The 22,522-nt window shown below is 53.9% G+C and overlaps 1 protein-coding gene across 2 annotated transcripts in view; it reads left to right on the forward strand.

Moving 5' to 3' along the window:
* Window positions 1-10,617: 10,617 nt before the first annotated feature.
* The window catches only part of PDGFRB (platelet derived growth factor receptor beta), a 43,164-nt gene continuing 31,259 nt past the window's right edge, over window positions 10,618-22,522 (forward strand). For both annotated transcript variants that reach the window (XM_010344540.3, XM_003934009.4), the window contains exon 1: window positions 10,618-11,097. The gene's annotated coding sequence lies outside the window, so the exon portion shown is untranslated. The remainder of the gene's footprint in view (window positions 11,098-22,522) is intronic.

Genomic DNA, 22,522 nt, shown 5'->3' on the forward strand with positions numbered 1-22,522 from the left:
GACCAGTTTGAGGTGAGGGAAAACGCAGACTTCAAACAGGGCTCCCGTCTGTAGGATCGCAGGTCCTTAATCTTCTGGCATGGAGGGGTCACGACCCCTCTGGTCATGGAAGCTGTGGATGGTTTTCTCTGGTGAGATGCACATATGGACACACAGGAGTCTTCCTTACAGTTGGGGGACTGCCTGGGTTGGCCTTCTAGAGAAAGTTCTCAAAAGGCATAGTGTGTGTGTGTGTGTGTGTGTGTGTGTGTGTGTGTGTGTGTGTTGGCGGGAGTCTTCTGGGAACATTACAGGAAACTTTTAGGAAATTATCTTGATGACCCCCCACCCTCTTTTTTAATTGAGAAGTTTCAAGCATACACAAAAGTAGAATTGTGTAATGTACTGCCGTGCACCCATCACCCAGCTTCAACAACTGTTAAGGTTTTGTCATACTTATTTCATCTATTCCCCCCTTTTCTGAAGTATTTTAAAACAAATTCCAGACATCATGTCATTTCACCCCTACATACTTCAGCACGCATCTCTAAAACACACGGACATTTTCTTACATAATATGCCATTATCACGTCTAGCAAAATTAAGGCAAATTCCTGGGTATTACCTAACACACAGTTCAGATTCAAAGTACTCCAGTTGATTCAAAAATGCCTTTGTAGCAGTTGGTTTGTGTGAATCGGGATCCGAAAGCCCTGATCCATGTATGATGGCTGGGACCCCTTGGCATTTTAAATGCCTTATGTTCCTCCACCCCATGTGAGGGACTGGGAAACATTTCACAGCTACCTAAGGGGGAGTGGAGGCTGGGAACATTTGAGGGAGTGTCAGTGAACTGGGAGTGGGGGCAAGATTTGGGGAAGAATTCATGAAGGACAGGGATCTGGGTCAGGAAGTCAGATGGGGTCCCCACAACAGGGCTTTTTGTTTTTTTCTTTTTTGAGATGGAGTCTTGCTCTTTTGCCCAGGCTGGAGTGCAGTGGCACAATCTGGACTCACTGCAACCTTCACCTAGTGGGTTCAAGTGACTCTCCTGCCTCAGACTCCCAAGTAGATGAGATTACAGGTGCCTGCCACCATGCCCAGCTGGGTTTTATTTTGTATTTTTTAGTAGAGATGGGGTTTCACCATGCTGGCCAGGCTGGTCTCAAACTCCTGACTTCAGGTGATCCACCCGCCTCGGCCTCCCAGAGTGCTGAGATTACAGGTGTGAGCCACTGTGCCTGGCCCCCACAAGGGCTTTGTACCACAGGGAGCTGTGCAGAAGCCCCTGTGAGATTGGATGGGCCCACATTTCCTGGGTTCCTCTCATCATGCAGGGGTGTGTGGTCTCCAGAAGGTCAGAATCAGTGTCTTACTGTTCAACCTGTCTCTCTTGGGTGACCATATTATCCGGGATTTGTCGGTGTCATCTCAGGGCTGGGCAGATGTTTCAGGATTAGAACATAATTTACAGGGCCCAAAGCAAAATTCAAATATGAGGTCCCTTGTTAGAAAAGGATTAAGGATTTCAGGATGGTGGCAGCAGAACATTCACCTGAGCTCGGGCCCTTCCACACACTGGGCTCTGTGTGACTGTACTGGTGACCTGCCGGTGAAGCTGGCCCTGGTGAGATGCTCGCTCTTCTGGAGCTCTGATATGTGACAGGGCTGGAGACTCAGCCAGCACAGGGCTCCCTCCACTCAGAGGAACCCTTTCCATTGCACAGGTAGAAGCCCTGAGGCTCAGAAAGGAAAGGGGTAGTGCCCAATGTTTGCAGCAAAATGAAGGCTGCTTGTAGGAGAGGGGAGGGAAGATCCTGGCTGTTGCTGACCGGGTGGAGCCCTTGGCTACCTTGCAGGAGCACATGGCTGTCCACATGTGTGTGGATCAGCACATGACACAGATGAGCATGGCTGCCTCAGCAGGGACTATCCCACTTTCCCAGGTCAGGAAGCGGATGCGGTGCTGAAATGTTTCTCAGAAGTCATCTGGAGCTCTGGGCTCTGCTTAGGACTCAAGTTTTCAAGGGATTGGTGGGAAATTGGCAGGTACACAGAGGAGGGAGAAGAGGCCCAAGAGGACTGACCTCCACTTTTCTGAGCTGAGATAGCTGGGACTGCTTGGACTGAAGAGAGGACCTGGGATGGGGTCTGAGTCTGGGGAGGAAGACAGGACAGACCTGGGATCTCAGGGAGGAAGCTGCAGGCTGCAACATGGATTTCAGCCCACCCATATGTAAGAAAGGGCTCGGTAAGGGGCCATCTGTCAGGAAATGGGCTGTCATGAGAGACAGTGAGCTCATCATTGCAGGAGGTATGGAAGTGACTGCTGGAGGTTGGTCTCAAGTTAGGGATGCCAGAGAAAGGATGCCTATCCTGGGGGAAGGGTGCTCTCCACGTGCCCTCTAATTTCAAGAGTATACTCTGTCAGGCCTAAATGGTAGCCTTAAAGGTTGGAAATAGGCATATGAGTAGTCAGGCATGGTGGTGGGTGCCTGTAGTCTCAGTTACTTGGGAGGCTGAGGCAGGAGAATCACTTGAACCTGGGAGGTGGAGGTTGCAGTGAGCCAAGATGGCACCACTGGTCTCCAGCCTGGGTGACAGAGCGAGACCCTATCTCAAAGAAATAAATAAATAGGAAATCGGCATATGATATGAATTCATTTCTTTATATATTCATTCATTTGAAAAATAGAAGTTAACACACCTCCTTTGTGCTGACACTATGTTGGGTACTGAGTCAGGCCCTGCCCTTGCGGTGCTTACTGTTGGGGTCTGGTGGGGTGGACAGGTATGAATAGAATAATCACAAATAAAGATAAAATTACATCTTGGCAAGGGCCACGAATAGGGAGATTTGACCCAGAGGGAGGAGTCAGGGAAACCTTGCAGGAGGAAGTGACATGTGAGTCAAGGCCCCAGGGAGTGGGGAAGGGTGTCAGGGGCCAAGGGTCGGTATGAACAGAGGCCCTGAGGCCCTAGGGGGACACTTGCCCCCCAGCACTGAAAGGCCAGTCTGGAGCGGGAGCGGCAGGAGAGGAGTCCGGCAAGGGGCAGGGCAGGCCCTGGTGGGACAAGCCTGATGAGGGCATTAGCTAGGGGTTAGAGTGGCGGAGGGCAGTGGCGGGAAGATAGCTGTGGCTGGTGTGCAGAGAATGAGCCAGAGGAGAGCGGGGCGCCAGAGAGCAGCAGGAAGCCGGGCAGGGCTCCAGGAGTGATGGAGATGGTGGCCAGGACTAGGCGGTGGCTGAGAGATGGGGGCCAAAGCGGCAGTCCTTTCCCAGCAGAGCAAAGACTGTTTTCCTGATCAGACCAGGGATCCCCGAGGCCTGAGGAGCCCCTCCAGGGCTCTGTGGTCCCTCAGTAGTGTGTCCTCCCAGGGCGGATGTCCCACTCCACCGACAGATCCTGGGGCAGGCCCCCAGCCTTCCTATGGATTCCCCTGTACCGGGCTTTCTGACTCCTAGCTCAGTTCTCTCTGAGATTGCAGGGTTTGGCCCTTGACTTTCTGCTGGAGTAATAATAACAATAACAATCGCACTGCTACGTACGAAGCATTTACTAGGTGCCAGGTATCAGGCCGAGCCTTTGCGTGTGTTACCCTCACTGCAGCACAAGGAGGTGGGGTTGATTGTTAGCCCCATTTTGCAGGGGGAGGAAGCTGGAGCTCAGAGAAGCGAAGTCACCTGCCTGAAGTCACACAGAAGTCAATGTCCTATCTGGTAGTTTTTTCTTTCCTCTCTATCCGGCCCCCACTGCCAGGACAGTGAGCTGTGTGTGCCTCCCTGCCCCCTAGTTTGTTAGCTGGAATTTTGCTTAAACAAATAGTTGGTTCCTCTTCCTCCTTTGACTTCTTCATGCAAAAAAGCCTCTGCACTCCCTTCGTCCTCACCCCTAGGTGGACCCCCAGTGGAAGTCCAGATGTGGCACCCCCAGCTTCCCCCCACCAGGAGACTGTAACCTTGTTGAAAAGACCCAGGCTGGGAGTCTGAAATTGCAGGTCCTCCCTGACCTTGGCTTCCGACTCAGCACGTGACCCTGAGCCCCTGGGCCTCAGTCTCCCCCTGTGCTCACTGGGTCTGGTTGCCTGGGATAGCAGCCTAGTGTGGCTCTGTGCATGGAGAAGGCCCTGTCTACCCTGTTCTGTGGTCAGCCTCTTCCTCTCTGACAGCCCCTGTCCCTGGGAGTGGCTGTTTATTGGACCCCTCCTTCCTCCGGCTCCCGGGTCGGCCCCTCTTCCCCTTGGAAGCCCTCCCTCCAGGCTGTTTTCACACACCCAGCCAGGGCCTCCTGGGGTGGGGCACAGAGCTGATGGCCTCATAAAGATCTTAGTGATAACTTGGTTTTTCAATCAGGTTTATGGCCTTAGAAGAGACAAGTTTCTGGGCTCAGCTTTCTGTTGGAAATAGTTGGCCTAAGAGAAGCTGGTGGGCACCAGGGCCAACTATCGGGCACAGGCCCACTGCGCCCCACTGCTAGACTCTTGAAGCTCTCTCTGGATTGTAGCGCGAGGGCTTTGGCCCGGGGGTCCATCCCAGCGAAGCCTCGGTCTCGCTCTGTGACCCCGGACACATTAACTCCCCTCTGAGTCCCCGCTTCCACCTCAGAATCAGTGGTGTTAATTCCTGCCCCGCTCACCTCCAGACTGGGACAGATGTGGGGGGCTCCTGTGAGGCATCTTTGCCTTCCAGAAACCTCTTACCTCCCAACACCTTTCCTCTGCCCCTCTTGCCCCTCCAGGGGCTGGGGGCGCCACCTGCTGGCACTCCTGGGTACTGCTGGAGGACTCGCTGACAGGTAGTTGCCTTGTCTCAGTGAATGCCTGGGTGCCACTGATTGTCCTAGGGAAACAGAGGGGTAGGGAAGGGTGGTAGTCCCCAGGAGACAGACACTTAGGGAGCAGAGCGGATGCAAGAACCAGAGACCCAGGGCATAGATATCCTTCTCAGAGGAGCACCGTGTCTGACCCCCTGTGCAGAGGAGACACAGGCCAGGAAAGGAAGGCTGTACTGTGAGTCCACTGGCCAGGCACAGGCTGGGACCCAGAAGCCCAAACTCCCCATTGAGATGCATTTCTGCAACCTCTCAGGTGGATGAAGAATTGCGGGCAGCGCGGAGCAGGGGTGTGTGTGTGTGTATAGCATTCAGTCCACGGGCGGCCATTGCAACCTCCACACTTGCCTCCTGCCTCCCTGCTGCCCCCTTTAGTCCATTCTCCATTGTGCACCTTGGTGACCTGGTCTCATCAGTCCCCTGTTTAAAAATACTGCAGTGGCCGGGCGCGGTGGCTCAAGCCTGTAATCCCAGCACTTTGGGAGGCTGAGGATCACGAGGTCGAGAGATCGAGACCATCCTGGTCAACATGGTAAAACCCCGTCTCTACTAAAAATACAAAAATTAGCTGGGCATGGTGGCACGTGCCTGTAATCCCAGCTACTCAGGAGGCTGAGGCAGGAGAATTGCTTGAACCCAGGAGGCGGAGGTTGCGGTGAGCCGAGATCGCGCCATTGCACTCCAGCCTGGGTAACAAGAGCGAAACTCCGTCTCAAAAAAAAAAAAAAAAAAATACTGCAGTGGCCCCTACTGACCCTCAGGATAAAAGCCAGACTCCCTCGGGCCCACAAGGCCCTGATGCCCGGCTGCTGACCACCTCACCAATCTTCCACCACACTCAGCCCGCTCTCTGCCCCAGCCATTCTTTTCTGTTTGTTGAAACACATCAACATTTCTCTGGCCTCCAAGATTTTGCAGATGCTTTTCCCCCTGCCTCAAACACTGTTCCTGCTCCTGCATGTGTATGGCCTCACAGGCCTGTTCCTTCCCCACAGAAGCCCTACTGTACCTGAACAAGAACTCCCATCCACCCAGCGCATTCTCTCTGTCTCTCATCACACTCACAATTTGCTTTTTTTTTTTTTTTTTTTGAGACAGAGTTTCACTCTTGTTACCCAGGCTGGAGTGCAATGGAGCGATCTCGGCTCACCACAACCTCCACCTCCTGGGTTCAGGCAGTTCTCCTGCCTCAGCCTCCTGAGTAGCTGGGATTACAGGCATGCACCACCATACCCAGCTAATTTTTTGTATTTTTAGTAAAGACGGGGTTTCACCATGTTGACTAGGATGGTCTCGATCTCTTGACCTCGTGATCCACCTGTCTTGGCCTCCCAAAGTGCTGGGATTACAGGCTTGAGCCACCGTGCCTGGCCTACAATTTGCTATTATTAATTCGTGGTTTCTTGGGTGTTTGCTTGTGAACTCTGTGAGGACAGGGCACACAGTAGGTCCTCAATTAATTTCTGTTGCATGGATGGATGGTAGGAGGAACAGGGTGGCCTGGGTGTTAGAGTGAGAGGCCCCCACCCCCAGGCCTGCTATGTACCCTCAAGCAGGTTCTGGAGCACTCTGGGCCTTAGGAGCCAGTGCATCCAGTGAGGGTGAGGGCCCTGCTCTTCTGGAGATCTGTGAGCCATCTGCATGTACCAGGCAGGACACACTCCAGTGGCCCACGGTCCTGGGGCACTGAAAGGGAGGCCAGCAAGGGGGCGGGGAGAGGCTGAACGGGCAGTGTCTTGAAGCCTTTGTCTCCTGGGATCCTGGCAGACCTCGGTGGCTATAGTCTGGCTAGGTAAGAGAGTCCTAGGAATCTAGGGAGGGAATGTGGCCCAGGGTCCCCACTGGTCCCCCTGCCCACTCAGAAGGCTGAGTGTCCAGGAGGTAGGGGACAGTTCTCACTCTATGCCTCTCTGGTTCCCTAGCCATAGGCACAAAGATCTGCCGGCTCTACTCAGGGCATGCATGGCTGGAGGGACACTGAGCTGGGGGTCAGGAGTCCCATATTCCAGCTCCTCCCACCCCCACCATGAACCTCAGACGAGCCACCTCCACTTTCTGGGCCTCAGTTTCCATGCCAGTGGAAGGGACACATCTTAGGGCCCTTCTGGCCCTGGTGTCTAAGACGACTGTGTCAGCGCCAGGGATATGTGTGCTGCTTCCTCATCACCCCCACCCCACCCCACAACCCTGCCTGGGGAGCCTGGAAGTGGGGGCAGAGCCGGGAGCGTGGGAGAGCCAGATGTGGTGGCCGCTGGCCTGCCTGAGTGAGGGCTGAGCAGCCTCCTGGGAATTCTCCCACTCAGACTCCCTTTCCGGTTCCCTCCCCCTGCCCCACTGAGAGCTGCAGCTTCCGGCTCTGACAAGCGTGGGTGGGAGGGGGGGTCTTAGCACAGGGGTCTGCTCAGCCTGGCTCCCTCCTCCGGGGAAGAGCATGGGCCTATGAGTCCAGACAGCAAGCGGAGGTTCCAGTCCCAGTCTGTGGCTGACACATCGCAAGGCCTTGCCCAAGTTCCTTTCCATTATTGGCGTCAGTCATAGCAGCTGTGAAATGAGCATGTCGGATGAGCTTCCCTCCAGCCCTGACGGTGGACTTCTGGGACAGCAGCTCTTGGTGACACCTGAGGATCAGTCACCTTTTGTGGCACTTTCTTGTTCTGCTCTAGGGCTTGACAAAATGCCTAGGGGCATGGTTTATTCAGGCCTCTCCACAACCCTGTGAGGTAGGCACATGTGTTCCCATTTAACAGTTGAAGGAACTGAGGCTCAGGGAGCTCAGACCACGTCATCGCCCATCGTCACACGCCTGGGAGGTGGTGGAGCTGGGTTGGAGCTGCCAACATCAGAGTCCAGACATTTAACTCTTGAGTGCGCCACCATGCTGTTGGGGAGGGCAGTGTGGAACCCTACGGCCCAGAGCCCCCCTCTCCCACTGCACCCCATCCAAGTCCACCTCAGGCAGGGCTCCCCACACTCCATCCTCTGCCCACCCACTCTCAGCCCAGCCTTCCCCAGGACAGCATTGTCCAAGGCTGGACTGGGCTCCCCAGATCTGGGCAGGTGTGAGGATGCTCATAGCTTGTCCTGTCCACGGTGGGCTTGGGGGCCACACTGACCACCCCAGGGTAACGGTGCTGCACTGCCCATGTGTCCCGTCCATTGCTTGTCCTTTCAGAGTGCACGCAGGGAAACCAAGGCCCAGAGAAGGGAGGGCTCAGCCCAGGAGACACTGTGATGGAATGCTGCTCAAATGAGGGAACTCACCATTTCAGTAATGACACTTCCAGGCAATGAAGTCCTTTGTACAAACCTAAGAGGCTTATGAATCAGTCTTTGACTTATCTCCATTTTCCAGAGGAGGAAACCAAGGCCCTGGAGTTTCAGTGACTTGCCTAACTAAGCTCACGTAGCTTGAAAATGGAGCAGCTGATGGGATTCGAACCCAGCTCCATCTCTAGCTCTCCAACCTCCCCTCTCAATCATGACACCTTTGCCTCCATTGTCCTGCCCTTGATGAGTGCCCTGGGGTGCTCCTTGTGGCTCTGCGCCTCCCAACTATATCTCGGTTGAGAGGAGGAGGAACAGTCCTGGTGCCCACCAAGGGTTAATGGTGGTAGGGGCTAAGTAATTCCAGATGGGTCTTAGGATGGCTGGGCTGGCCGGAAACTGGAGGCCGCCAGCTTCCCAGGGGAGCCACCGCCAACTGCCCCTCCCCTCTGTGCTGAATCTCTGGCCCCCAGCTGTACCCGCCCTAGGGCCCACCATCTTCCTCCCCCTTGCTAGAGTCCAGCTCTAAGGGAAATTGCAGACAGAACATCCCAAGAGCCTGTTGCACAGCAAGTCCATCCCTGTTATATACAGTTAGGGAAACTGAGGCTCAGATAGGCCAGGGGACCTATTCAAGGCCTCCCAATAAGTCTGTGGCTAGGTCTTCTGACTCCCAGACTACCTTCTTTGGAGACTAGGGGTTGGCGTGTCTTCTGACTCCCCCCAGGCTGTCCTGGCCACAGAGGTTCAGCCAAGGCTTCAGAGGTGAATGGCCCAGGCAGATGGTAGGAGAGTTGTACATTTCTGATGGAGTCTTTGGGCACAAGAAATCCCTGTCCTTGTGCCCTGTGGGATCTTTTCACATTCCCTATGACCCTGCTGCCATAAAGACCTGGCCAGGCCCCCTCTCTTGGGTACTCTTATGGTCCCCACCCCGTGGCAGGGAGCCAGTCTGAAAAACACTTCTCTTTCCGTGTAGTTCAGCCCACATGCTCTGCTGGGCAATCCCGATTGGGACTAGACCAAGAAATGATTGCAAGGTAGATGACTGTGGTTGGCATGGAATCCCAGCTCAGGCAAATGCCCTGCTCTGTGAACATGGGCCTGGGGGAATCTGAGGAGGAAGGACTTAGCAGTGCAGAGGGGAGAGTGGAAGGAGGGCAGAGGCAGCCTCTACCTGTGTCACCTGGGACACCTTTCTTCACCCTCTGGGACTTAGTTCCCCATATGTACAGTAGTGGGAGCAGGGATGGTGAGCCCACAATATATGCCCTTCTGAAATAAAGCCCTTTGCCATCCGAGGGCTAGGAGTCTGTAAGTGGAGATGTCCTCTGATCTGAGAAGCTGAGGTGGAAGAAGAGACCCAGCCTGGGGCCCTGGAGGAGTCTTGGCAAACCCTGGTGGGAAAGGAGGGCCAGAGAATGGAAATGCAACAAACGGATACTTGAAACGATCTTGTTGAGTGACTGAATGAAAGAGCCACAGGGGGATCCTAGGAAGAAAGCAGGGCTGGGGGCTCATCTACACTGGAATGGGGGAGTCTTGGGTGGGGGTCAGATGACTTGTGTCCCTTCCATCATGTGACTCATGTTCTGCCCTGGCTCTGCCATTGCTGTGAAAGTTTGGGAAGCTTATTTTGCTCCTCTGGGCCTCAGTGTCCCCATCTATAAAATGCGGTAAATAATCCTCTTCTTGCACCCAAGGGGCTTTGAGACTCAAAGAGGAATATGTCTGTCAGTATCCAGATATATCCATCCTGTGCTGGGTGACCTTGACCAAATCGCCTTCTCTCTCTGTGCCAATTCAGCCCTGGGCCTTGGTTTTTCCTTCTGAAAAATGACTGATCGGCTTGGAGGGTCTTTCCATCTCTTCCATGCCACCTCTTCTCAGCAGTGCTCTCTGATTCTCTCAGGCCTCCATTAGGAGTCCCTCTAAATGCACTCTCAGCTTCCTGTCTGCCCACTGGGTACCTGCTGGCCCACTGAATGTCTCACTCATGAGCCTGGGTGCTTCTGAGGTCAGGACCATGTCTTACTACTGTGTCCCGGCACTCAGTATAGTATTAGAAGGTAGTAGGTGCTCTGTATGCTTGTTCAATGAATGAATGTTGACTGAATCAACCACAGAGATGATCAGAATCTCCTTTACAGATGGGGAAACTGAGGCACCGAGAAATGACTCTCCCCTGGGTGTCATGGCAAGGGGATGCCGCCACCCAAGTTGGGCTTTGGGCAAGTGGGGCCCAGGCCACACTTTGATAAAAGTGACTCAGCTGCTGGTGGCTGACGTGGGCTGTGGAATTTCTAAGCATCCCCTCACATCCTGAGAGATCGGGCGATGGGAGGGAGGCAAGCAGAGGGAAAAGAAGAAAAACAAGAAACTTGGGGGAAAGGAAAGAGAGAGGAGAAAAAAACTGAAATTGAAAACAGACGCACGCGTCCACCCTCCCTGTCCCACTGCCCCCCTTCTCCCAGCTGGGCCAATCAGAGGCCACTCTACAGCCTTTCCCCCAAAGGCGGGGGGAAGGGGGCGGGCGGGGAAGCCCACGGTGGTGTGAGCTCCTGGGGCTGCCAGCAGCCAGCAGTGACCGCCCGCCCTATCTGGGACCCAGAATCGCTCTGTGAGCAACTTGGAGCCAGAGAGGAGATCAACGAGGAGGAGGAGAGAGCCGGCCCCTCAGCCCAGCTGCCCAGCAGCAGCCTGTGCCCGCCCTGCCCAACGCAGACAGCCAGACCCAGGGCGGCCCCTCCGGTGGCTCTGCTCTTCCCGGAGGATGCTTGCGGAGTGAGGCGGAGCTGGGCTGCTCCTCACCCTTGCAGCAGCCCCCTTCCTCCGTCCCTTCGTTCTCCTGAGCCTTCAGGAGCCTGCAACAGTCCTGCCTGTCCTTCTACCCAGCTGTTACCCACGCTGGGACCAGCAGTCTTTCTGATAACGGGGAGGCAGCAGTAAGGAGGGCTTCCTGGAGGGGGTGACTGTCCAGAGCCTGGAACTGTGCCCACACCAGAAGCCATCGGCAGCAAGGTAAGTGCTGGGAGGGGTGGGAACCCTAGCTCCATGCCCTGTCCCTTTGCCCTAGCCTGTGTCTCTTTGAGTAGGTAAAACAAATGAAAGGTATTTTTAACAAAACCAGATGAGAGGAGGTTGGGAGACTATGGGTGATGTCAGGGCTGGAGGAGGCAGTTCTCTCCTTTCCCTGGCTCTGGGATGAGTGGCCTCCGCCTCATCATCCCGGCTGCTCCTGCCTTCATCAAACAGTCCCTAGGGGTTTCTGAGTGCTGAGTGGGGGTTTCCAAATTACAGCACAGTCAATGGTGGGGGGGGTGGTGACGGGAGAGGGGAACTGGGAGAAGGTAGGCAGGTACACCGGAAGCCGGGGACGAGGACCCTCGCTGCAGTTCTCCGCCCAAACCCTGTTTCTAAGAGTCAGTCTGGCTTTAGGCCAGTCAGCGGCCAGGCAACCTTTGGAGATTTAAATGGATTTGCAAATTTTCTAAATTCCTATGATATCCTTCTAAACCCCCAGCAGCTAGAAAAGTTTGAGGATGACGGTGGGGGGGCCATGGCAACCCCCTAGTGGTCATGCTGCTGGGGCTGGGGGCTGGGGGCTGGGACTTGGCCATCAGATCTGGGGGCTTCTCTGTGAAGAAGGGGTCAGCCACCGGCCACTTCCTTTGGCCCCACGCAGCTGCTCAGGCCCCCTCTTTGTCTCCCTCCTTCTGGACTCTACCCCTTCTCCATGCCATTCTAAAGCATAAATCTGATCACACCACCTCCCTGCCCAGGATCCGCCTGTGGCTCCCCAGTGCCTGGAGAAAATCCCAGCTCCAAACAGAGGCTGCCACTGATTGACGCGGCACGCCGCGACTGCACTGAGTGCTTTATGAGACTGATATCATATAATGCTCACCAGCAACCCCAGAGGCAGCGACTGTTTTTACCTCCGCTTTATACATGAGGAAACTGAGGCTCACGTGGCCACATGACTGTAGCCACACATCTAGAAAGTGGCACAGCCTGGAGAGGTTGGAACCTCCTTGTGCCCCATTACTCCAAACTTGGGCCTTTTGTTCCCACCAGTCAGATCCCAGAATTCCCGGAAGAAATGTGCACTATCCTGCTTGTGGGCATTTGCCCCCCCTTTCCCCCCTTCCTGGAATGCCCTTCCTCATCACTTTTCTTTCAGGGATATTCTGTACTCCACCTCTTCCAGGCAGCCTTCCCAGGTTCTTCCTATCTTCCAAGTGCTAGCCATGCACTTTGTGCTGAAGCCGTGCTACTTGGCCCTCTCCTGTGGGTGATCTGTTTTGAGTTTCGTTTGTTCATTGGAGATTGTTCAGGCCCCAGCAGTCAGACCTGAGGCTGCACTTTCTGCTGGGGAAAGGTTTCACCATCCTGTGCTCTGCCCCTAGTGCCCAGCCCTGGGTAGGCAGTGGGGCTGAGATGTCCTGGTGAATCTCACCAGGGAGGAGGAGCTCACTGAAGACCTGCTCCCAAGTGTGAGACTAGACCAGCCCTCCAGCCATCGCCTCAGGTGCCCTTGCAGGACATCATGTGGCTCCTCCAGGTGGCATTTCTCCACTGCAAGCAGGGAGGAGTATCTCTGCTTCCCTCTGTGAGATAAGAGGGAAGCATAGAGGCCTCTAGTGACAAGTTCTGAAGTCATGCAGTCCACCACCATGACTGTATGTCCCTGAATGCTGTGAATTCAGGGTCCAAGCAGGAGACCCTGAATTCACAGCATTCAGGGACATACAGTCACAGTGGTCCCTGTCCCTGAACACCTAGCCCATGCAGGCATAGAACCTGGCACCTCCCACACCTAGGAATCCTCATGGCAAGTTTTTGAAATCAGCGTTATGATCTCCTTTTTGTAGATGAGGAAGCTGAGGTCTGGAGAGGTCAGGTGACTTTGCCAGGGCCACACAGTGGGTCGAGGTGGTGTTTAGGCTGAAGTCAGCCTGGCCTTAAAGGCTTCACCTCGTGCTCTCCGGGAAGCTCCCAGTCAGAGGGAGGAATCTCCGTCTTCCTGCAGAGCCTCAGGTCTGACTGCTCCAAGGTCCGCCCAGGCCCTGGCTTGGTCCTCAGAGAGGAAGGAGACCATCTGGTTAGCACCTTCTCCCAGACGGCAGTTATCAGTAGCCCCCCTCGTCTGTGAGAAGAAGAGCTGGGACTCGTAATTGCCCACGGATGTGGCAGGCAGCGGAAAGCACCGTGGATCAAGAGTCAGGAGACCCAGTGCTTGCCCTGGCTCAACTGAAATCTACCGTGTGGCCAACCTCAGACCTCCAACATCCCCTCTCTGAGCTGCTTCCACAGCTGGGAGGCAGTGAGCGCTGTGGGTAAACAGCACCAGGCTTGGGGATCAGATGACTATACATTGACCCTGAGTCCGTTTCTGGCTGTGTGACTCTGGGCCAGCGCCTTGCCTCTCTGGGCCTCAATCTCCTCTGTGAGCAGCAAGCCCACATGTGGGCTCCATGAGACAACAACATTGGCAAGGCGCTGAGCACAGTTCCTGTACTTCACAGCTGGACCTCTGGCCACCGGCTGAGAGAGCCACTGCTCTCCTGGCCTCCTGCATTCACTTGACCATGAAATTAGTCTGCAACCGGCAAAAGGCTCTGCCTGTGAAAGGGACCTGGACATCACGCATGTTCTAAAGATCTGTGTCCATCCTCCAGGCACAGGCCACAGTCTGACTCTGAGACCAGCTGCCTCCTAGGCTAAAGGAGGGTGCTCTGGGCATTGCTGAGAACAGACTGCTGTTGAGTGCAGTGAGGAGGGAGAAAGGGATGAAAGGGGCTTCTGAAATGCCCACCCATTTCTTGCAATTGATTCAGAACCCAGTGGGCAGTGGGTTCTTGGAATGGGAATCTTTTTTCAGTGCCCTTGTCTTATGACCAGAGTGTTAAGAGGGAAGAGAAGGGGTGTCGGGCCCCTCCCCAGGGTCAGGGCTTATAGCACCTCAGCTAGGAAGCAGTGTGAGCAGGATGATATAACAGGAACCAACCCGTTCTTAGCAGTTTCTGTGTCTACTTCAATTCTGCTTTACATCCAATACCTCGAAGTTGCTGCTGTATTCCTCAGCGCCTAGAACATGCTTAGCATTCAGGACATTCTTAATAAATACTTACTAGATTAATTTAACCATTACAGCAACCTCAAAATTAGATATATAAACTCTCCCCATTTTTTTTTTTTTTTGAGACTGAGTCTTGCTCTGTCTCCCAGGTTGGAGTGCAATGGTGTGATCTCGGCTCACTGCAACCTCTGCCTCCCGGGTTCAAACGATTCTCCTGCCTCAGCCTCCCAAGTAGCTGGGATTACAGGTGACTGCCACCACGCCTGGCTAATTTTTGTATTTGTAGTAGAGACGGGGTTTCACCATGTTGGCCAGGCTGGTCTCAAACTCCTGACCTCGAGTGACCCGCCTGCCTCAGCCTCCCAAAGTGTTGGGATTACAGGCATGAGCCACTGTGCCTGGCTAACCTCTCCCTATTTTACAGCTGAGAAAGTGCGCAGTCAGTTGCCTAAGGTCCCACAGCTCAGAAGTGGCAGAGCTGGGATTTGCCCCGGGTGTTTCTGACTCCAGAGCCCCTTGATGAGAGGCTGGCTGGGGCCTGGGATGCCCCTGGGGATCCAGTGTAAACCCTGAGAATGTGCCTCAGCTGTGGGGGCCCTCAGCATTTCACAGGTAGTCATCAGACCCTAGAACCCTATGGACTGTGCACAAGTCGATCTCTCTTGGGGCCTCAGTTTTCCCATCAGTCAAACAAGGAGGTTGACCCAGATGATGGCAAAGCTTTCTTCCAGCCCTAAAACAATTTCAGGATTCCAAGCCACGCCAGCCTAGATTGGCAGCTGCACAAGCCTTGCTGTGTACTCAGGGATCATGCATATTTAACTTCACAATGAAAGGGTTTTTTTTTTCTTACCCTTTCTCTACACATTACAGAAAGAGGTCAGGATCGATGACCGCTAAGGGAAAACTTGAACCTGCAATAACAAGGAGGAACCGTCTAACAATTAATGTGTCCCCTTAACATGCTCAGTTTCTCGAGGAGCTCAGAGGGTTCCCACAGAGCCCACATGCCCATGTTCCTGGGATGCTGAGCAAGGAGGGCCAGGGAGGTGGACCCACAAGGGGCTGTGTGTGGATGGTGTAACCCTTTAGGTCCCTTCCAGTGCTGAGTTTTCGAACCTCATATGCTCTGATTTCAAGAGGAGGCAAGACTTTGGCCCAGATGGGTGATGGGATCCAGAGTTGAGGGGAGAAATGGGCACAGGGACCTACCTTTAGTGGGGGTGGGTGTGAAATTCACTGACGTGTTGCTTCTAGTGTAGAAGCCACCTCACATCCCTCCTGAGCCCTCAGGCCCAGATCCTCAGGATAAAGACTTCCCGAACCTCCAAGCCCTAGCTCCAGAGCCCACCCCCGCCCCGCACATCCACCAGATGCTTCCTGGAGCGGCCCACCCCTGGCCTGAAAATCAAAGTGTATTGCTTTAACCACATTAAAATCCTCTCCTCCCCTCAGTTCAGATCAGGGCTATTTGATGTCTCAGGTGCCCAAAACCTTTTATCTGCCAGAGATACCAGCTTCTCTGCCCTATGATGGAGAGGGCTGTCCCTTGGGAGGGTCAGGGGGTCTGAAAGTTTCTGAATATCAGAGATGAAAAGGACTTTTGGGGGTCACCTGATTCAACTGCTTTATTGTATAGATAGGAACTAAGGTCCAGAGAGGGGAAGGGTTGCACCTAAAGTCCCTACAGATCATTGGTGATGGCGCCGAGCCTGGGACCTGAGGTCCCTACAGATCACTGATGATGGTGAGCCTGGGACCTGGACTCACCTTTGTTCCACTGCAGGTGCTGTATCTTCCCCATGTCTCTGAAGGCCTAGAGAGACCCAGCTCCACCTCTGTGGTTCAGGGCTCAGCCTCCAGTTCTCTCTACACAGAGTTTGGGCTGAAAAGGAGCAAAGCCGTCCCAACAAGAGATGGGAATCTTCCTGGGTAGTTTGCTGGACCCCCGAGCCTTTGGCCACACCACTTCTTCATTTTAATTATAGTTTCCTCTTATAATAAAGTGGAAAGAAGCCGAGGGAGAAGCTTAGTAACCCCCAGAGGTCCATCCAGCTCTGCCCTTAGTCTCTGAGAGTTCCTGCCACGCTTTCTGTGGCACATGTGTGTCTTAGCACATTCTTGTTGCTGCTATTCTGTTACCTTCCCTTCTGAGAAGTGAAAACCCAAAGGCAGTGGCCCCACCAGCTTCTCCACTTGAGGCTGAGCTTCAGTGGGTACGGGGTGGGGTGGGGGTTCCAGTTAGTCCTAGAGGGGGCAGGGCTCAGCTTTCTAAACATGTCACAGAAGCCCTGGCCCTCCTGACCCAGAGCATTAAAGGTAAAGTTGTAGGTTTGGCCTGGTGGACTGTGGGCGCTCCCATCTCACCCGTATCTGTGATCTTGTCAGTCCCCAGTCCGTGGCCTATCTGCTGAATGGATAAGTGAAATGGTGACTAGATAAATAAACGTATATAGAGATGCATAAATGGATTGGTGGGTGGGTAGATGGGTAGATGGATGGATGGATAAATGGATGGAGACAGACAGATGGCCTCCCCTTTAGTCCAGGGCACGGAGATGACTTCATGAGGATGAGTCCTCATGAAGGCCTATGTTTGGCTTAGCATTCTGTAGTCATCATCTTGAAAATCTTAATAATTTTCAACAAGGAGCCCTGCCTTTTCATTTTGTGCTTGACCCACAAATTATGTAACTGATCCTGCCAGGAAGTTCAGGCTGGGTCTGGGATGTCTTCATCCCCAAAACCGGCCTTGCTGCCTCCACTGTCCCCATCCTAATCCACAGCCTCCCACTAAATGCCAGCTTGCTGGTGTCATCTTCCTGCCTGGAGGCCCCCTCCCCACAGTGCCTGGAATTACAGCATTGCCCTGCCCAGCCAGCAGCTACCACCCGCCATCACTATCAATGCCCTGAAAAGTTGGCTTCCTAGTGCGTCCAGAGCAAATCCTCACACAGCACCATAGACCTTTCCCAAAGTCTCCCTGCCTCCTTCCCTGGCCGTCACCTACCTGTTTGCTGAAGAGCCTCAGTTTCTAGCCTAACACATCTCTCCCTGCCATTTCTCCCAGATGCCTTGTCATCTCTCACAGAGCCCTGGCGATACCCTTCCCTGGCATCTTCTGCCAAAAGAACTCAATGAAACCCTGAAGGCCTACCTCAAGGCCACCTCCCTCAGGAAGCCATGCTCCCTCTCCCCACTGGAGCCATCATAGACTCCTATGAGTTACCATTTACCGAGCACCCATGATGTGCCAAGTGCGTCATCGTCTCTGGCCCTCCCAGCAATGGAAAAGGAGGTCTCTCATGCCATTTCCCAGGAAATCAAGACTCAGACAAGCTAAACTTAGAGAGGTCACCCAATTACGAGGTGATAGATCTGGGGCTTGGACCCAGGAATAAATGGCTTCCAGCTGGAACCAGGCTCGCAGCCTGGCGGGGCTCCCATGCCATTTCTCTGCCCTGGATGGCATCAGGCACAGCCTGTTGGCTTCAGAGTGCCATATGTCCACCAGCTCATCCCATCGCCTCCCTGGAAGGAAAGAGTCACCAGTGCCTGCCCATGTCAGTTCCATAGCCTACTGAATCTTGTGTTATTAAGAGGCAGCAGAGGCCCCAGGACCGAAGAGCTGACCCTACAGAGCCATGTAATCCCTCATACTGTGTAAGCATTTATTGAGCACCTACTGCAGTCCTAATTTCATATTAAGAACTTGGAGAAGGCCACGGTGGCTCACGCCTGTAATCCCAGCACTTTGGGAGGCCGAGGTGGGTGGATCACGAGGTCAAGAGATTGAGACCATCCCGGTCATCATGGTGAAACCCCATCTCTACTAAAAATACAAAAAATTAGCCGGACATGGTGGCGCATGCCTGTAATCCCAGCTACTCAGGAGGCTGAGGCAGGAGAATTGCCTGAACCCAGGAGGCGGAGGTTGCGGTGAGCCGAGATCGCGCCATTGCACCCCAGCCTGGGTAACAAGAGCGAAACTCCGTCTCACACACACACACAAAAAAAAGAACTTGGCGAGAGTCCAGACTGTTGTTAGGCAGGTTTCCTGGTTTGTGGGAAGTCATATTAAAGGACTAAGACAAAAGTTCAGGAAAGAAGTAGGTGACAGACAGTGGACTGTCAGTCATTCGATTTAGTCACTAAATCCCTGAGTGTGCTAGGATGAGACCCTCCTCAGTGAGCCTCAGTATACTGAGAAGGGCTGTTGCTACGGATCGCACCAAGAATCATAGCAACTGCCTCTTCCTGCGGAGCCTTTTTTGGGAGAGGCCTTCCTGCACCGTCTCACTTCTGACATGCTTCTCTTTGCTGAGAAGCCTAGTCCTGTGGAGCCTTGGCTGTGCGCACGAGGCTGAGTGAGTGAGTGACTTCTCCCTCTGGTGAATGAATAATAATAATGTGGCCACCAACTTTGCAGAGGGCTGTGTGCCAGGCCCTGTTCTGAGCATTTTGCTTGTGTTAACTCCTTCAGTAGCCCTGACAACTCAGTGACGAGCCCCAATCTACAGATGAGTAAACTGAGGCACAGACGGGCGGGAAAGTGAATGACCAAAGACAGGGGTGGGAGGACTGATGCTGAGACGGTGAGAGGGTCAGTGAAACGGGGGTTTTCTGCCCTCCTGCTCTGCTGCCCCAGAGGGCTCTGAGGGGAATCTCAGTGTTCGGTAATTGGCACTGATGAGCGGAGGGTTTACTCATTAGCTAGCTCCCCATCTCCTATGTGCAGGCTCTGGGCCTGTGGGGGAAGGCTGTGTGCTGGTGGGTCAGTGTGAATGGCCCAAGGCCTGCCTGTCCCCTGCCCATTTGGCTCTGAGAACCCATTCTATTTGCAGCCCCCACCCCTGCCCATGGCCGCTCGGGGCTGGCAGCAGCCCGGGGAACAGAAGGTTTGCTTGTCTGCGCCTGCCGCACCCCCCTCCTCAGTCTCAGCCTGGGACCCCTCTCAGGGGCTCCTTTGGCTGCCAGGGCCTGGCACTCTCTGTTGCCATGACACCGGCTGGAGATGAGGCTCTGGGGGGTGGGGGTGGGGAGGGCAGCTTGGGATGGTAGAGGCCTGGAGCTCTGCAGCTGCAGAGGCCCTGGCCCTCTGCAAACAGTGGAAGGGGGTGCTTGGGCCCCCGCAGGGGCGGGCCTGGACCCTGAGCACAGCAGGTCTGTGGCAGAGCTGGCAACACACCTGGGCTGATTGCCTGGATGCTCTGTCCCACACGAGCACTGCCCCTGCCAGACCCCGGCTTTCCTAAGCAAAGACCCCTCTCCTCAGTCTTGTGTGCTGACCCTCAGCCTCTGCAGTGAAGTTGTGGAAAGGTCCTGAGTTCTATCCCTAACTTGACTTTAAAATTATTGGTGACTCAGGACAGGCCCCCCTGCACACACTGCCCCTTAGTCAGAGCAGAGGTGGGACCCAGACCCCCGAGGATCTTCTCACCCCTGAGATACTAGATTCCATATGGACTCCATTAGAGGGAGTCTGGCCAGATAGGCAGAACTGTTTCTGGGTAGGAGATAGGCAGTCTGGCATGTCGGGCAAGAATTCAGGTTTTGGCAGTTGTGGTGACGCACATCTATAGTCCCAGCTACTCAGGAGGCTGAGGCGGGAGGATTGCTTGAGCCCAGGAGTTTGAGACTCTAGTGAGCTGTGAGCTATGATCATGCCATCTTGCCACTGTACTCCAGCCCGGGCAACAGAGCAAGAACCTGTCTCTAAAAAAGAAAGAACGTAGCCTTTGGAGTTGGACCCGCCTGAGTTTGCATTCCAGTTCCTTTGCATCTTACTTATGTGACTTTGGGAAAGTTACTTAAGTAACACTTAAGATGTGACCTTGAGAAAGTCACCAAAAGTCTCTGAGACTCAGTATCCTCCTCTGTAAATGGGAATAATGAGTGTACCCCCGTCACAGGGTGGTCCTGAGGATGACAAAATCTCCAGACGATCTTATTTAGCAGAGTGCCTGGCTCTAAATTAGTAGGGGCTTTTGTTTGTTTCCAGATTGGGGGGATCAGAACAATGACTAGGGAGACGTCCTGTGTTTGGGGAGAGGGTGGTTGGGGGATTGAAGCAGGACCAATAAGCAGAGACCACAGTGAGATAAACTGTACTTAGTGTAATTAACAAATCTCGATAGTCTGGCCTCCGAAGCTGCTGAGCTGGCTAAGAATGAAATGGGACAGAGGTGAGGTGGTGAGATCCCTGTCATGGGAGGCGTGCAGTTGCAGAGAAGGTCGGGGATATGTGAATAGTGGAAATGTACTAAGATTGTAGGGCTATGTGAAACATAGTGTGACTGTTTTCTACTCAAACTGTCAGCTTCAGCTTTACCCAGCTCCGAAGAGAGCATCAACGAACGAAAGAAGTTGGGACAAAGAAGGTGAAAGAATGAGGCTGATGACTTTTATTTTTTTATTCAAGCTTGTTCTGTGCCAGGTACCTTTTTTAGAGAAAGTTCTGTGCTGTCCTTTTTGCGGGGCTCCTCATCTTTGCCTCCTGCCCCAGACGGGCTGTCACACGGGCATTGGGCTGTGTGCTCTGGAACCTGTCTGCCCAGGATTGAACGCTGGAGCCACCATTGGCAAGCTCTTGGGCAAACAGTGTAACTGCTCCGTGCCTCAGTTTCCTCATCTGTAAAATGAGGAAGCGGTACCCATGCCATGGGATTGTTCTGAGGACTCGGTGAGATCATTCACATAAGGAGCTTCGCCCAGATGGTGGGTAACAAGTACAGTGGACCCTTGAACAACCAGGGTGCTAAGGACGCCCACCAACTGCAAAGTCGAAAATTCATGTATACCTTTTGACTCCCCCCATATTTAACTGCTAATAGTGTACCGTTGGCCTTACTGATAACGTAAGGTCAATTAACACGTATTTTGTCTGTTATGTATATTACATACTGTGTTCTTACAATAAAGTAAGCTAAGGCCGGGCACGGTGGCTCAAGCCTGTAATCCCAGCACTTTGGGAGGCTGAGGTGGGTGGATCATGAGGTCAAGACATCGAGACCATCCTGGTCAACATGGTGAAACCCCGTCTTTACTAAAAATACAAAAAAATTAGCGGGGCATGGTGGCGTGTGCCTGTAATCCCAGCTACTCAGGAGGCTGAGGCAGGAGAATTGCCTGAACCCAGGAGGCGGAGGTTGCGGTGAGCCGAGATCGCGCCATTGCACTCCAGCCTGGGTAACAAGAGAGAAACTCCGTCTCAAAAATAAAATAAAATAAAATAAAAAATAAAGTAAGCTAGAGAAAAGAAAATCACAAAAAAGAGAAAATACATTCCGTATTCATTAAGTGGAATTAGATCATTGTAAAAGTCTTTTCCCTCGTCTGCACATTAAGTAGGCTGAGAAGGAGGAGGCAGAGGCGGGGTTGGCCTTGCTCTTGGGGTGGCAGAGGTGGAGGAGGTGGCGAGATAGGAAGGATGTGAATTTTTCACATGTGCAAAATATTCACGTGTAAGTGGACCTGCACAGTCAAACCTGTGTAGTTCAAGGGTCAACTGTACTAAATCAGGTAACTATTATGATTATTGTTATTTTTAAGGCTGTTGGAGGCCCAGATGGGGCCGGGGTGAGTGGGGGGACTCTGGACCAGGAATCCACAGGGCCCTGGGGGTGGCCCTCAAGGTGCCGCAGGAGGCAGGAAGTGCTTGCTGTGCAGCCGCTGGGTAGGGGTGTGCAGCGGGCCTCCCTCCCTCACTGACCTCCTTCTTTGGCTGGTTCCCAGCCTTCCTGGGGACCCAGGCCTCCTCCCTTGGGCCCCCAGCAGCCGTGAGGCACACACTGAGCACTTTCCCACGCACTGTTCCAAGGAGCCGGCCGGCCCCACCCCCAAGCACATGCACTCTGATGGGTGAGGGGGTGTGTGCTGCGGAGAGGGGGTCTTGGGCTTCGGAGATCAGCCCGTTCTTTATCGGCCTGGCTCTGTTCCAGGCAGATGTTTCATCTTATTTTGGACTTCCAGAAAATAGGTCATTTCTTTCCATTGTGTTCCCTGGGGAGGCTTCATGGGGAGAGGAGCACGGAGTGAGTGACGAGTGTGAGGGCCTGGCTTGGGCCTTGGGGAACTGAGTTGGGGGCAGCCTCGTCTTCCTCCCTCAGTTGTGAGGGAGCCATCAGGGCCAGGGCTGGAAGGTTCTCAAAGGTTGGGTGGAGAAGCCAGTCTGCTCTCTTTCCTGGCTCCCAGGTTGGGGCTCCCTAACCACATGGCCAGATCACACCCACATCTCAGCCTGCTTGGGGACAGCCACATGGGCCGGACTCATAGCCAGGCCCAGGCTATGCTGCTGTCCCTTTCCTACTCACTAGCTGCTGGCAGGAGGACTTCATCCCTGGCTCCAGATGCCTCTTGCCCCCA

This window comes from Saimiri boliviensis, chromosome 1 (assembly GCF_048565385.1).
Source record: "Saimiri boliviensis isolate mSaiBol1 chromosome 1, mSaiBol1.pri, whole genome shotgun sequence".
NCBI lineage: Eukaryota > Metazoa > Chordata > Mammalia > Primates > Cebidae > Saimiri > Saimiri boliviensis.